The sequence below is a fragment of the Lithobates pipiens genome, unplaced genomic scaffold, assembly GCF_037356315.1.
Source record: "Lithobates pipiens isolate NorthernLeopardFrog02 unplaced genomic scaffold, aLitPip1_a1.2 Scaffold_8, whole genome shotgun sequence".
Classification (NCBI taxonomy): Eukaryota; Metazoa; Chordata; class Amphibia; order Anura; family Ranidae; genus Lithobates; species Lithobates pipiens.
Window position 1 is genome coordinate 585,960,613 of NW_027507903.1, and position 13,849 is coordinate 585,974,461.

Below are 13,849 nucleotides of genomic sequence, written 5' to 3' on the forward strand. Positions count from 1 at the left end.
TCCTGAGTGTCTTATTACCCGGTAATATTTTATTACAGTCCCCCAGCTCCTGAGTGTCTTATTACCCCTGTAATATCTTATTACAGTAACCCAGCTACTGAGTGTCCTATTATCCCTGTAATATCTCATTACAGTAACCCAGCTCCTGAGTGTCTTATTACCCCTGTAATATCTTATTATAGTCACCCAGCTCCTGAGTGTCTTATTACCCCTGTAATATCTTATTAAAGTCACCCAGCTCCTGAGTGTCTTATTACCCCTGTAATATCTTATTACAGTAACCCAGCTACCAAGTGTCCTATTACCCCCGTGATTTATTATTACAGTAACCCAGCTACCGAGTGTCTTATTACCCCTGTAATATCTCATTACAGTAACCCTGCTCCTGAGTGTCCTATTACCCCTCTAATATCTTATTACTGTCACCCAGCTGCTGAGCGTCTTATTACCCCTGTAATATCTTATTACGGTAACCCAGCTCCTGAGTATCTTATTACCCTGTAAGATCTTATTACAGTAACCCGGCTGCTGAGTGTCTTATTACCCCTGTAATATCTTATTACAGTAACCCAGATCCTGATTGTCTTATTACCCGGTAATATTTTATTACAGTAACCCAGATCCTGAGTGTCTTATTACCCCTGTAATATCTTATTACAGTAACCCAGCTCCTGAGTGTCCTATTACCCTGTAATATCTTATTACATTACCCAGCTCCTGAGTGTCTTATTACCCTGTAATATCTTATTACAGTAACCCGGGTCCTGAGTGTTTTATTACCCCTTTAACACCTTCCTACAGTAACCCAGCTCCTGAGTGTCCTAATACCCCCTATTACCCCTGTACATAGCGTTTGAGTGGTCCAGAACCTGATTATATATATTGTTGGTAACAGCTTATTAGCTGGAGATATGGCATCCTTCTGGGGCTGTTTGTGACCTTTTCTCTGGTCACGTACATCACACACTCATTACACGTCTGCCTTGTTAGGTGGGTGATGTGCTGCCTCTTTGTTTTCTTATATGGGAATTGTGATGTCAGTTATCCTCGTAATCAGCAGCTTGCCGTGGGTGGAAGCTGTGTTCCAGATAACAGCATACGCTGACAGTCAGTGAACGTATCACATGGCAGAATGAAAAGATATTACCATAACTTTATTGTGATAAGCTATCAGGTTTTCTCTCCTTGTAATAGACATTGCAAGCTCTCCTGTGAATGATATCAAATGAATGTGATCACGTCCTGCACAGGTTGCTGGGAGAAGCAGACAGTCATAGCCAACTATTATGGTTTTCAGTTTCTGTTTCAATAACTCTCTTTTGAATGTTTTTAGTGAATACAGTAGAGTGGTTACAGTTATAGGAATGTGGATAGTAAATCACAAATAAGAATTGGAGATCAGGCCCGTTGTTTTCCATTAATAGTGAGATGATTAGTAACAGAACCCATATCATTGTAGTATAACCATTCATGTAATCAAAGGCAGAACATAAATTTTCCTATAGCTGAAAAAGTAACACTCATGTAATGGAGGCTTGAGCAGAATGGTTATGGTTCGTGGTTATTAATTTCAGTAATCAGAAGTAGGTGAAGAATGGGGACAGGCAGACAACATGTAATAATATGTCCCCACTCCAGTGATCCCGGAACGAGGGCCGTACAAGAGGTCTTCCTCTACACGTCAGGCTCACTTCCAAGGTACGTGTCAGCTCCCTCAAGGTGCAATGTGTGATAGCTTGGTCTTCACCAGAGCACTCTGCAAGGAGTGATGGGCCAGAGCTCCTAGTGATACCAGGTAACAACCCTTGGGTCTTCCCCACCAGAGGGTTACTGAAGCAGGGTGATTATGATTAGACAGAGTGGAATGAGGCAGCAAGTTGGAGTGTGGGCATAGTTTAAGGCAGAGGACAGGCACTAGAAAAGTCAATGTTCAGACAGAGGCAGCGGGAAAGAGGTTGGTCTGTGTCCAATCAGGGGTGTTAGGTGTGACCTCAACAAGTCACCTATTTGTCAGGTTATGTTACCGTTTCCCAATTGTTAGTTAGAGTTCTTATCTGAGCAAAGAGACACAGAAGTATTCAGTATTTCTGCTCAGAAGTCCGTCGTTAACTCTAACTGTCTCTGACTGACTGTGGCTCTGAGGCTTCTTTATTACATCTTTTATAGACAGAAAAGAGCAAACATCAGCAAATGTAAAAAAAACAACATTTTCAAAGTAAAGACAATTCTCCGGGTGTTATCAGCTGATAACACCCGGAGAATTGTCTTTACTTTGAAAATGTTGTTTTTTTTACATTTGCTGATGTTTGCTCTTTTCTGTCTATAAAAGATGTAATAAAGAAGCCTCAGAGCCACAGTCAGTCAGAGACAGTTAGAGTTAACGACGGACTTCTGAGCAGAAATACTGAATACTTCTGTGTCTCTTTGCTCAGATAAGAACTCTAACTAACAATTGGGAAACGGTAACATAACCTGACAAATAGGTGACTTGTTGAGGTCACACCTAACATTTCTGGCGCCGCGAACAAGGGACTCGCTGAAGAAACTACAAGAGGCGAACGAACATAAGGACGGAACGAAATGGTCGGGCACATCAAAGAACCACAGACAAATCCTGCGCAGGTAAGAAAAGCTTTATTTTCTTATAAACTCTGTGCTTCTTAGATTTGTGCCCACCTGATCTGTCTGAATTGTTCTTCAGGTAAACACCAACCTCTGTAGTACGCGGGTCTTGAACTTAATATTTTGGCTTATGTTACCGTTGTTTCTTGTCTGTCTACTTGTCATCTGTCTGTTGTGAATGAGATAAGCCCTGTTTGTATGGTGTGAATTGAAACATATATCATCCCAATGGGTAACGGAATGCGCCCTTAACTCGTAAGAGTACTTTGGGGGTCCGACACTTAAGTTTGATATACGCTTTTTGATTCATGAGCCTAAAAACGGGTTGAAAGTATAAGTCCTGACTGCCTCAATAAAGCAGGAATAAGAAACGAATGCTGAGAGATTCCATGGTAATTTGAAGGGGAATAAGGTCTCCACAAAGCCCGGAGACCTAGTCATATGTGTTTGGCCACCAAAAGGGAATGCTTGTATATGTTGTAGCTGTCAGTCTGGTCATAATATTTGTCAGTTGGCTAGCATATAAAGTAATTCGATCTCATATAGGAGAGGTTTTTAGTATTTTGGCACCCTAGGAGGAGAAGGCAACGAGACACTTAGTAAGTGATCCAAACGCCACCTAGGCAGGACTGTCAAAATGGGCCAGACACATGGTAAACCCCAGGAGGAATCTCAGAAATGTTATGCTGTTAAAGACATAATTACAATGTTGTATGGGAAGGATAAGGCACAGGGCACAAATAGGATTCTCAAGAAATTGGGGATGGATGGAGAAAATGGATTAAGTGTAGAAGGTTGGGAAGAAATAAAGAAAGACAGACAGGGAGAGATATTGCAGAACAGATGGGTATCACAAATACAATGTTTAATCAAGGTTTCCAACAGGGCTAAAGAGGAGGGATGGGAGTATTGTCAGGAAAAGGGTGGATGGGATATGAAGGTCCGACACAAAAGTCTTCCTTCTGCTCCCAGCGATAGGGTAAATACGGGAGATACTCCACCTCCTTATAACACTACCACACCAGGTAATGAAAGACCAAAACTTTATCCTTCCTTAAGAGGAAGAGGATGGGTATGCCGAGTATGCGGTACCCAGAACACAGACTGGGCACAGGAATGTGTGCATTGCGGCGCTCAAAGACCAGAGCCCGTAGCTCCAGTCCATAGTCGGACTAGGGTAATACAAGTAAATAATCCAAATGCGGGTCAAGCAGGACAGCCACCTACAGTGACCCGACAAGTCGTTCTGAGGACATGGACACCTTGGTCGGCTGACACTCTTATGGCATTAATACAGAATGCTCCTGATCCCGTAGCAAAACCTGCCGCATTCTGTAGATTCGTGACACAATTACTAGACACACATGAAGCAACTTGGCAAGATGGGGAAGATTTGTGTAGACATAAAATGACACTAACGATGTTTAATCAATTTATGAATGAAATTGCTCCACATAGACCACAAGGGGATCCAGCGGCAGATCCACCAGGAGTACACCCTCGTCATATAGACTCTAGACCCCTGTTTATTGCTCAGTTACGAGAATTTTGCCAAGGGAAACAGCAGGAAAGGGGTTCGACAGCGCCCATAAAACAGGCCCCAGGTCAGACTGTTACAGAATTTTACCTCAACATGGAAAGCATGATGGCTGACGAAGGTCTAGATTTAGCCTTACCCGTCACCATTAGGGCTTTCAATCGACAGTTTATGGAAGGACTAGTACCCCAAATAGGTGACAAACTGAAGGCATGTACTCCCGAATGGAGAGCCATACGGGACAGAGGAACATTGTTGCAGAAAGCACAAGGCATAGAGGCTGATTTAGCAGAAACTAAACCCAGAAGGACACCGGGAGTTAACACTGTTGCCCGGGTCAATGAAGGAGGGAATTCCTCCCGTAAACCTCTTACCTGTTATTACTGCAACAAGGTGGGACATATAAAAAGAGACTGTAGGAAAAGGATAAAAGACGAACAGGAAGGAAACACGGACAGAGACACGAGGGACTACAGACAGAGGCGTACCAATGATAGGGACGATCCGACCGCATGACTTGCCCCAGTCCTAGCTGAATCAGAGAACAAAATGCTCCACATGTTGATGAAGGTGGAAGGTAAACATATTCCTTGTTTGGTTGACACAGGAGCGTCACGCAGTCTGTTGTCTGATTCAGTAGTCCCTCCACACATGACGTCCCGTGACACCATACCCATAAGTGGTTATGACGGTCTTTTGTCCGATGCCCCGCTGACTAAACCTTAAAAAGGTAAAAATAGGGGGAATGGCTACCACCTGACACTTGTGTATTGTTGCAATATGTAGATAACCTATTGTTATGTTGTCCGGATAACGATACTTGTTTAAAAGCCACTCTATCATTGTTACAATTCCTGGCTGAAAAAGGGTGCAAGGTGAATAGAACTAAGTTACAGGTATGTCAGAAAAAGGTTGTCTTTTTGGGCCACTGTATATCCCAGGGTACTCGACATCTCACTGAAGACCGAGTCCAGGCCATAAGACAAATGAATATCCCACGCAACTTTAAGCAACTTCGTATGTTTCTGGGAATGGTATCATATTGTAGACAATGGATACCACATGCCAGTTCTCTGATGCAGCCATTATATGATTGCTTGAAAATAGTACCCTATGTACTCACAGAAGCAGGTCATGAATCTTTTAGCACCTTAAAAAGGTTACTAATTTCGGCACCTGCGATCGGGATCCCTGATTATACCAAAACATTTCATTTGTACATTGCTGAAATCACGGGACACGCAACAGGGGTGTTGACACAACAACACATCAAACAAAGGCCGGTAGCATACTTCTCGGCGGCTCTCGATCCTGTCTCTAGAGGATCACCGTCCTGTGTACGAGCAGTTGCAGCAGTGTCAATTATCATTGACAAATCCTCAGAAATTGTCTTAGACAATCCTGTAGTGGTACATACCACACATGACATACACGCCATCTTATCACAGGTCCAACCAAAACACATATCAATGGCGAGGCAGCTGCGTCTGCAATGCACCTTGCTCCTACCTCCCAATGTTACCTTTCAGCGATGCACTTCTTTTAACTTAGCACAGCTTTTACCATTACAGACAGATTTGACAGGGGGGAGTAATGATGATAATGGTGTAGACACAGCACAAGATACTCAGGATTCTGACACACTTTCATTTCATGACATAACATCTGATGAACACGATTGTTTTCAACTTATGGAACAAGAAACCACGGGGTTCCCACATGTCACAGACATACCCATTGCAAATGCAGAACACACACTGTACATAGATGGTAGTAGATTTGCCGATGACAAAGGTAAATATCACACAGGTTATGCTGTGGTAACGGACACACAGGTAATTGAGGCAAAGTCACTACCAGCACACATGTCGGCACAAGAAGCGGAACTAACCGCTCTAGAGAAAGCCCTAGAACACTTGGAGGGACAAGAAGGGAACATTTACACTGATTCCGCATACGCCTACGGTGTTGCACATGATTATGGCCACATATGGAAAGCTAGAGGTTACCTTACAGCAGCAGGCACACCTGTTAAACATGGTGAAGGAATCAAAAGAGTCCTGAACAATCTTCAAAAGGTTATAAGAGTAGCCATCATGAAGATAGCGGCACACACGAGCGCAAAAACAACTGAGGCAAAAGGAAACGCATTTGCAGATTTAACTGCAAAGAAGGCAGCTCTAGGGGAAGTAAGCCCTGAGACCTTAGCTACGGTACAGGTGAGTATGCCCGAAACCACATGGCAGCAGCTAATGGAACTACAGGAACAAGCAGGGGCTATTGAGAAGGACCGTTGGGTTAAGGAGGGAGCTGCACCAGGCCTTGACAATGTATGGAGAGAAGGAGACAAAATATGTCTACCCGGTTCTCTATACCCAGCAATGGCAGCGGCTGTTCACTTACCCACTCATGTCAGCTCCAATTCTATGTATAGGATTGTAAGCCAAGGATGGCTAGCCCCTGGATTCAGTAGTACTGCAAGGAACTACTGTGCTGCATGCCAAATCTGTCTGATTAATAACCCAGGACAGAGAGTGAAAACCCCACGTAAACATCAGGTCCGGGCCCAATATCCCTTTCAGAGACTGCAGATTGACTACATACAAATGCCTAAGAGCGGCCCCTTTGAATTTGTTCTCGTGTGCATCTGCCTATTTTCAGGCTGGCCAGAAAGTTATCCTGTGAAATCAGCTACGGCAAAAGCCACCGCCAAGAAACTGATTACTGAGCTGATACCTAGGTTTGGTCTCCCAGAAACAATAGAATCAGATAGGGGGACACATTTCACGGGAGAAATAATGCAAAATGTGATGGCAATGTTAGGGGTTCAACAAAGTTTTCATACTCCTTACCATCCACAGAGTTCAGGATCAGTAGAAAGAGTAAATGGTACAATCAAGCTGAAAATACAAAAAGCTATGCAGGAGTTGAACAAACCATGGCCTGAGTGCCTAGCTTTAGCTTTGTTCTCTATTAGGTACACCCCAACAGGAAAAACAGGGTTATCCCCATATGAAATACTGTTTGGAAGTGCACCTAGATTAGGTTTATATTTTCCTCAAAGTATGCAATTACAATGTGATAGTTTAACTACGTATGTAATACAGTTGCAACAGCGTCTGACTAAAATCCACAAGAGTGTGTATTCTTCTCTTCCAGACCCTAATTCTGTCACAGGTACACACGATCTACAACCAGGAGACTATGTGTATGTAAAGAAACATACCAGAAAGACACTGGAACCAAGGTTTGAAGGTCCTTTCCAGGTGCTATTGATTACAGCAACCTCAGTGAAATTGGAAGGGAAACCTACCTGGATCCACGCTTCTCATTGTAAAAAGGAGCCAGTTGGCAAATGACAACATGTATCTTTTTATTGTTTCAGTAATTCTGGCTAATAGTTTGGTTACCTCACAGAATAAAATACACAAGGATGAAGGATTTTCTAAAAAAATGTTATTACTGAAGTTTAAATATGCTTATGCCCAGAAGTCAGGATATGAGAAATGTTGGATTTGTAGCAAATTACACCCCAGCACAGCAAGTATACCACTGATGGCAGTTCCTATAAACTATACTGATCTTGCTAACAGTAGCATTAACAATTAGAATTACATGAATTAGCAATTGAAAGTATGAGTGCAGCATTGACAGGACTCTGTGAAACTACTGAGGACTATGAGTGCTGTACTTGGATACATAACACCAGCATTGAGGTACCTGATTATTATGACATCATTGCACAACACCGTACGGAAGTAAAGAATTTACAAGAGAAGGCCCGAAATATTGGTCGCGACTGGGATCCGTTTGGTGGAACTTTTAGTTTCTCAGGGTTATTCTCTTGGGTTAAGAAGGCAGCAATGACAATTATAGTGGTGCTCTTATTCGTATTTTTCTTTTATGCATGCTTTAAGTTGTTTATGTGCTTTTGCAAGAAAGCCAAGGTAAATGATGCGGAAAAGATGGAACTTTTGTGAAGATAGGTAGATTTAGTTTCTTGACATCACCCATCTGTCAGAAAAGCCACTCTTCCTGAATTTTAGATGTTGGTACTGTCCAGGGGGATGGGTGTATACCCCTCTGACAACTCGCGGTCAGGGAGAGTACTCTGGATATAGGCTGACTAGAACTTGTTCAGGTGGACCCAGGGCAAGAGGGAGGGGTGATGTCAAAGGGGGAAATGTAAGGATTAAGGTATATGTTGAAACAAAATGGTTGACCTTATGTCTTACTAATTACTTGTATTTCTCTCTGTAAAATAAGGATTCGTCATCTATTGTCACGTACTCATCAAGAAGAGGCCGCATCAGCCCTAAAAAGCAGTCTACGCCCAGAAGATTGTCTTATCAGCTGATAACACCCGGAGAATTGTCTTTACTTTGAAAATGTTGTTTTTTTTACATTTGCTGATGTTTGCTCTTTTCTGTCTATAAAAGATGTAATAAAGAAGCCTCAGAGCCACAGTCAGTCAGAGACAGTTAGAGTTAACGACGGACTTCTGAGCAGAAATACTGAATACTTCTGTGTCTCTTTGCTCAGATAAGAACTCTAACTAACAATTGGGAAACGGTAACATAACCTGACAAATAGGTGACTTGTTGAGGTCACACCTAACAGGGGTGAGGTAGACAAGAGGGTAGTAAGGGTCCAAGCAGAGTTTGAGGCATGCAAGAGATTAGTCAAGGTTCAAGCAAAGGTTGAGGCAAGCAAAAGAGTAGTCTGGGTCTGATCAGGGGTTGAGGAAGACAAGAGAGTAGTCCGCGTCCAATCAGGGGTTGAGGCAGACAAGAGAGTAGCCAGGGTCAAAGCAAAGGTTGTGGTAGGCAAGAGAGTAGTCAAGGTTCAAGCAAAGGATGAGGCAGGCAAGAGAGTAGTCCGGGTCCTGTCAGGGGTTGAGGCAGACAAGGGAGTAGCCAGGGTCCAAGCAAAGGTTGTGGCAGGCAAGAGAGTAGTCTAGATTCAAGCAGAGGTCAAAGCAGGCAAGAAAGAAATTCACATAAACATAAAAGGTCCCTGCTTCCCTGTGATAAACAATAAAGCTGCCTTCCCTATAGTAAAATACTATTAAACTGTAAAACCAAAAAGGAATCAGCGCTATTTCAACCTTAAAGTGAAAGTAAACCCATCGATTTAAACAGTTAAAAAAAAAAGGCATGCCGGGAATGCTAACTGTACATTGGCTGTGCTCTCAGCCAAACTATCAAACCATCCAATGGCTGGTGTCATAACGAATCACATGTGCAGCACCATAGCAGTTGAAGATTAAACAGAGGCAAAGATGGCAGATTCCTTGGCTGAAAACGATAGGGGAGTTTACTTCCACTTTAACATAAATCAACTACAAAAAAAGTCCATAGATCGACTGTGATAATCCCACACCATGAAAATGTGATCTTCTTATGTCTGAAAGATGATCTTGCAACAAAACACCAATTGCCTCCACCAGTGTGAGAAGTGCCCACTCACCGTAGCTCCAGTGACCTCTAAATGAATAAAGGTCAGTAAGCGCTTTGGGATATTGATTACCCCCCGATCCGTCTCCTGATCAGATCTCCAGGTAATTTTCCTAGTCTCCCTCTCTCTCTTTAAATTATATCACCACCATATACCAGAGATACTATACTGTAGTGTGTTTATTTCACCAGTTTAAAAAGTAACAAAGGGTTATAGCACTTACATGTAACTGTGCCCTGACTTGGCACAAATGTATACAGCCTTTACTTTGAATATGCCGCCTCTTCTCCCTCCTGGGATCGGCATGCGTTCCACTTCCACCAAGAAAGTCCTGGCCGAACGTGTCATCAGAAGAAGTAGCAGGAGGCTCTTCCATCACTTCCAGCTACTTCTGACATTACGTCCGGCCTGAACTTCCTGATGGAAGAAAGCTCTATTTGTGTGAACAAAAATTACATAAATTTAGTTTGCGCACAGCATTGCATGGCCATGCAATGACCAGTTAAAATAGCAGAGTGCCAAACTGCAAAAAATGGCCTGGTCATGAATTGAGCACTTCCACCAAGCAACACTAAGGTTATTGGTTCGAATCCCAACAACAGCACTACCTGCCTGGAGTTTGCATTTTCTTCCTGTGCCTGCATGCAGGGCCGGAACAAGGGGTGGGCAGGAGGGACGGCTACCCTGGGCACTGTGGTATCATATAAGGTGGGGGGGTGCCACAAGGAGATTGAGGGGGGGATTTGTGTTGGAAGGGGGAATTTGGGAGGAGGCAGGGGGGAAGGATTGTTCTAGAAGGGGAAAATTGGGAGGGGAAGTGCTAATGCTGCGTACACACGATCGGAATTCTCGTCGGAAAAAGCTCTGATGGTTTTCCAGACGGAATTCCACTCAAGCTGTCTTGCTTACACACGGTCACACCAAATTCCGATCATTTAGAACGCGGTGAAGTACAACACGTAAGATGGGACTAGAAAAAGGAAGTTCAATAGCCAGTAGCCAATAGCTTCCATCTCGTAGTTGAATCTGAGCATGCGTGATTTTTGGCATGTTGGAATTGCATACACACAATCGGAATTTCCGATCGGGAAAATTGAGAACATGCTATCAATTTTTGGCTGGCGGAAATTCAGACAGCTAAATTCGGATTGGAGCATACACACGGTCACATTTTCCAATGAAAAACTCTCATCGGTCCTTTTCTGGGTGGAATTCTGATTGTGTGTACGCGGCATAAGAGTGGTGATTTAGGGGAATTTATGTTGGGAGAGGGGAGAGAAGATTTGTGCTAGATAGAAGAGGGGATTTGGGGGGAATTTGAAGTGGGGGTGTACTAGGAGGGGAAATTGTAGGGGTAGAGGATTTGAGCTAGGAGGATTTCATTTTTTTTCAGGGGGGGCAAATATTTGTGCTGAGAGGGGATATTTCACAAGGGGGCAGATTTGTACTGGGAGGAGGGGGAATTTACGCTTAGGGCATAAGGATGCAGATTAGTGGTCAGTGTTTTTTGTGGGGGGAGGTTTGCTGACACATGATGCTCATATACAGTGGTGTGAAAAAGTGTTTGCCCCCTTCCTCATTTCCTGTTCCTTTGCATGTTTGTCACACTTAAGTGTTTCGGAACATCAAACCAATTTAAACAATAGTCAAGGACAACACAAGTAAACACAAAATGCAATTTGTAAATGAAGGTGTTTATTATTAAAGGTGAAAAAAAATCCAAACCATCATGGCCCTGTGTGAAAAAAGTGATTGCCCCCCTTGTTAAAACATACTATAACTGTGGTTGTCCACACCTGAGTTCAATTTCTCTAGCCACACCCAGGCCTGATTATTGCCACACCTGTTCACAATCAAGGCATCACTTAAATAGGAGCTGCTTGACACAGTAAGGTCCACCAGAAGATCCTTAAAAGCTACACATCATGCCGAGACCCAAAGAAATTCAGGAACAATTGAGAAAGAAAGTAATTGAGATCTATCAGTCTGGAAAGGGTTATAAAGCCATTTCCAAAGCTTTGGGAATCCAGCGAACCACAGTGAGAGCCATTATCCACAAATGGCGAAGACATGGAACAGTGGTGAACCTTCCCAGGAGTGGCCGGCCGCCCAAAATTACCCCAAGAGCACAGCGACGACTCATCCAAGAGGTCACAAAAGACCCCACAACAACGTCCAAGGAACTGCAGGCCTCACTTGCCTCAGTTAAGGTCAGCGTTCATGCCTCCACCATCAGGAAAAGACTGGGCAAAAATGGCCTGCATGGCAGAGTTCCAAGGAGAAAACCACTGCTGAGCAAAAAGAACATCAAAGCTCGTCTCAATTTCTCCACAACACATCTTGATGATCCCCAAGACTTTTGGGACAACATTCTGTGGACCGATGAGACAAAAGTGGAACTCTTTGGAAGGTGTGTGTCCAAGTATATCTGGCGTAGAAGGAACACTGCATTTCATAAAAAGAACATTATACCAACAGTAAAATATGGTGGTGGTAGTGTGATGGTCTGGGGCTGTTTTGCTGCTTCAGGACCTGGAAGACTTGCCGTGATAAAAGGAACTATGAATTCTGCTGTCTACCAAGAGATCCTGAAGGAGAATGTCCGACCATCTGTTCGTGTACTCAAGCTGAAACGAACTTGGGTTCTGCAGCAGGACAATGATCCTAAACACACCAGCAAGTCCACCACCGAATGGCTGAAGAAAAACAAAATGAAGACTTTGGAGTGGCCTAGCCAAAGTCCTGACCTGAATCCTATTGAGATGTTGTGGTATGACCTTAAAAAGGCCGTTCATGCTCGAAAACCCTCTAATGTAACTGAATTAGGACAATTCTGCAAAGATGAGTGGGCCAAAATTCCTCCAGGACGCTGTAAAAGCCTCATTGCACGTTATCGCAAACGCTTGGTTGCAGTTGTTGCTGCTAAGGGTGGCCCAACCAGTTATTAGGTTTAGGGGGCAATCACTTTTTCACACAGGGCCATGATGGTTTGGATTTTTTTTCACCTTTAATAATAAACACCTTCATTTACAAATTGCATTTTGTGTTTACTTGTGTTGTCCTTGACTATTGTTTAAATTGGTTTGATGTTCCGAAACACTTAAGTGTGACAAACATGCAAAGGAACAGGAAATGAGGAAGGGGGCAAACACTTTTTCACACCACTGTATCTTGGGGGGAAATGGGGCCGCAATTTGGCATGTTTCCAATGGGTTCTAGATGACCTTATCTCGGCACTGCCTGCATTGGTTTCCCACTACACTTCAAAGACATGCTGGTAAGTTACTAGGCTTCTGTCTAAATTGGCCCTAGTATGTGTATGTATGAATGTGAGATAGGGACCTTAGACTCTAAGCTCCTTGAGGGCAGGGACTGATGTGAATGCATAATACATATGTAAAGCAATGCGTACATTGACGGTGCTTAATAAGTACCATAGATAAAAAAATGGGCACTCCCCTAGATGTAGGGGGGACTTTGATGGGCACTCCTGGATGTAAGAGGGGAGTCTTTATAAAACAGATTTTTTTTTTGGTCTGCGAATATTTGTAAAATCCAAATGTGGCCCTTATATTAAAAATTTTTTAGAGTCCCCTGGTCTAATGGATCAGACAACCAAAGTGAATAATTAATGGCAATAGGAAAGTAATTTTCAATCCAGGGAGTCCAAACACATTTGAACATATTCATGGAGTCAATGGGGATTACGTCCATTTTCTCACTTAGTAAAAACAATGTCATCTTTTTTTTTTTTAGAGCTGTGCAATCATAGGGTTAGAAGACCACCATGCTTTTGCAATTATTTGTTTGACTGCAGTAAACAAAACATAAACAGGTATAGGTTCACCATTTCTAGCATTATTTTAATTTTATTAAGACTTGTGCCTTTGATCTAGGTGGACATTCGCTGGCCTGGACTGATCTAATCAAAAGAATTGATTGGCCTGGTTGGATTTTCTCAGCTGGTTGTTGTTATTTTGGGATAAAACCGACCAATGGATAGTGTAATGCCGCGTACACACGACCGGACTTTCCACCAAACTAGGTCCGACGGGATCAGTCCGTCGGACAATCTGATCGTGTGTGGGCTAGTCCAACCGCTTTTTATAAAAAAAAATTAGACGGACCTAGAAATAGAACATGTTTCAAATCTACCCGACGGACTCAAGTCCAATGGACTAAAAACCGGGAAAACCGTTCGTCTGTGTGCTAGCTCGATGGACCAAATACGAC

General features: G+C 43.1%; 1 long non-coding RNA gene across 1 annotated transcript; it reads left to right on the plus strand.

Moving 5' to 3' along the window:
• The first annotated feature begins 2,231 nt into the window (after positions 1-2,231).
• On the plus strand, positions 2,232-8,678 carry LOC143961181 (uncharacterized). Its single transcript, XR_013270431.1, has 2 exons — positions 2,232-2,622; positions 7,319-8,678. It is a non-coding gene; the product is annotated as an uncharacterized LOC143961181 (long non-coding RNA).
• Positions 8,679-13,849: the final 5,171 nt, after the last annotated feature.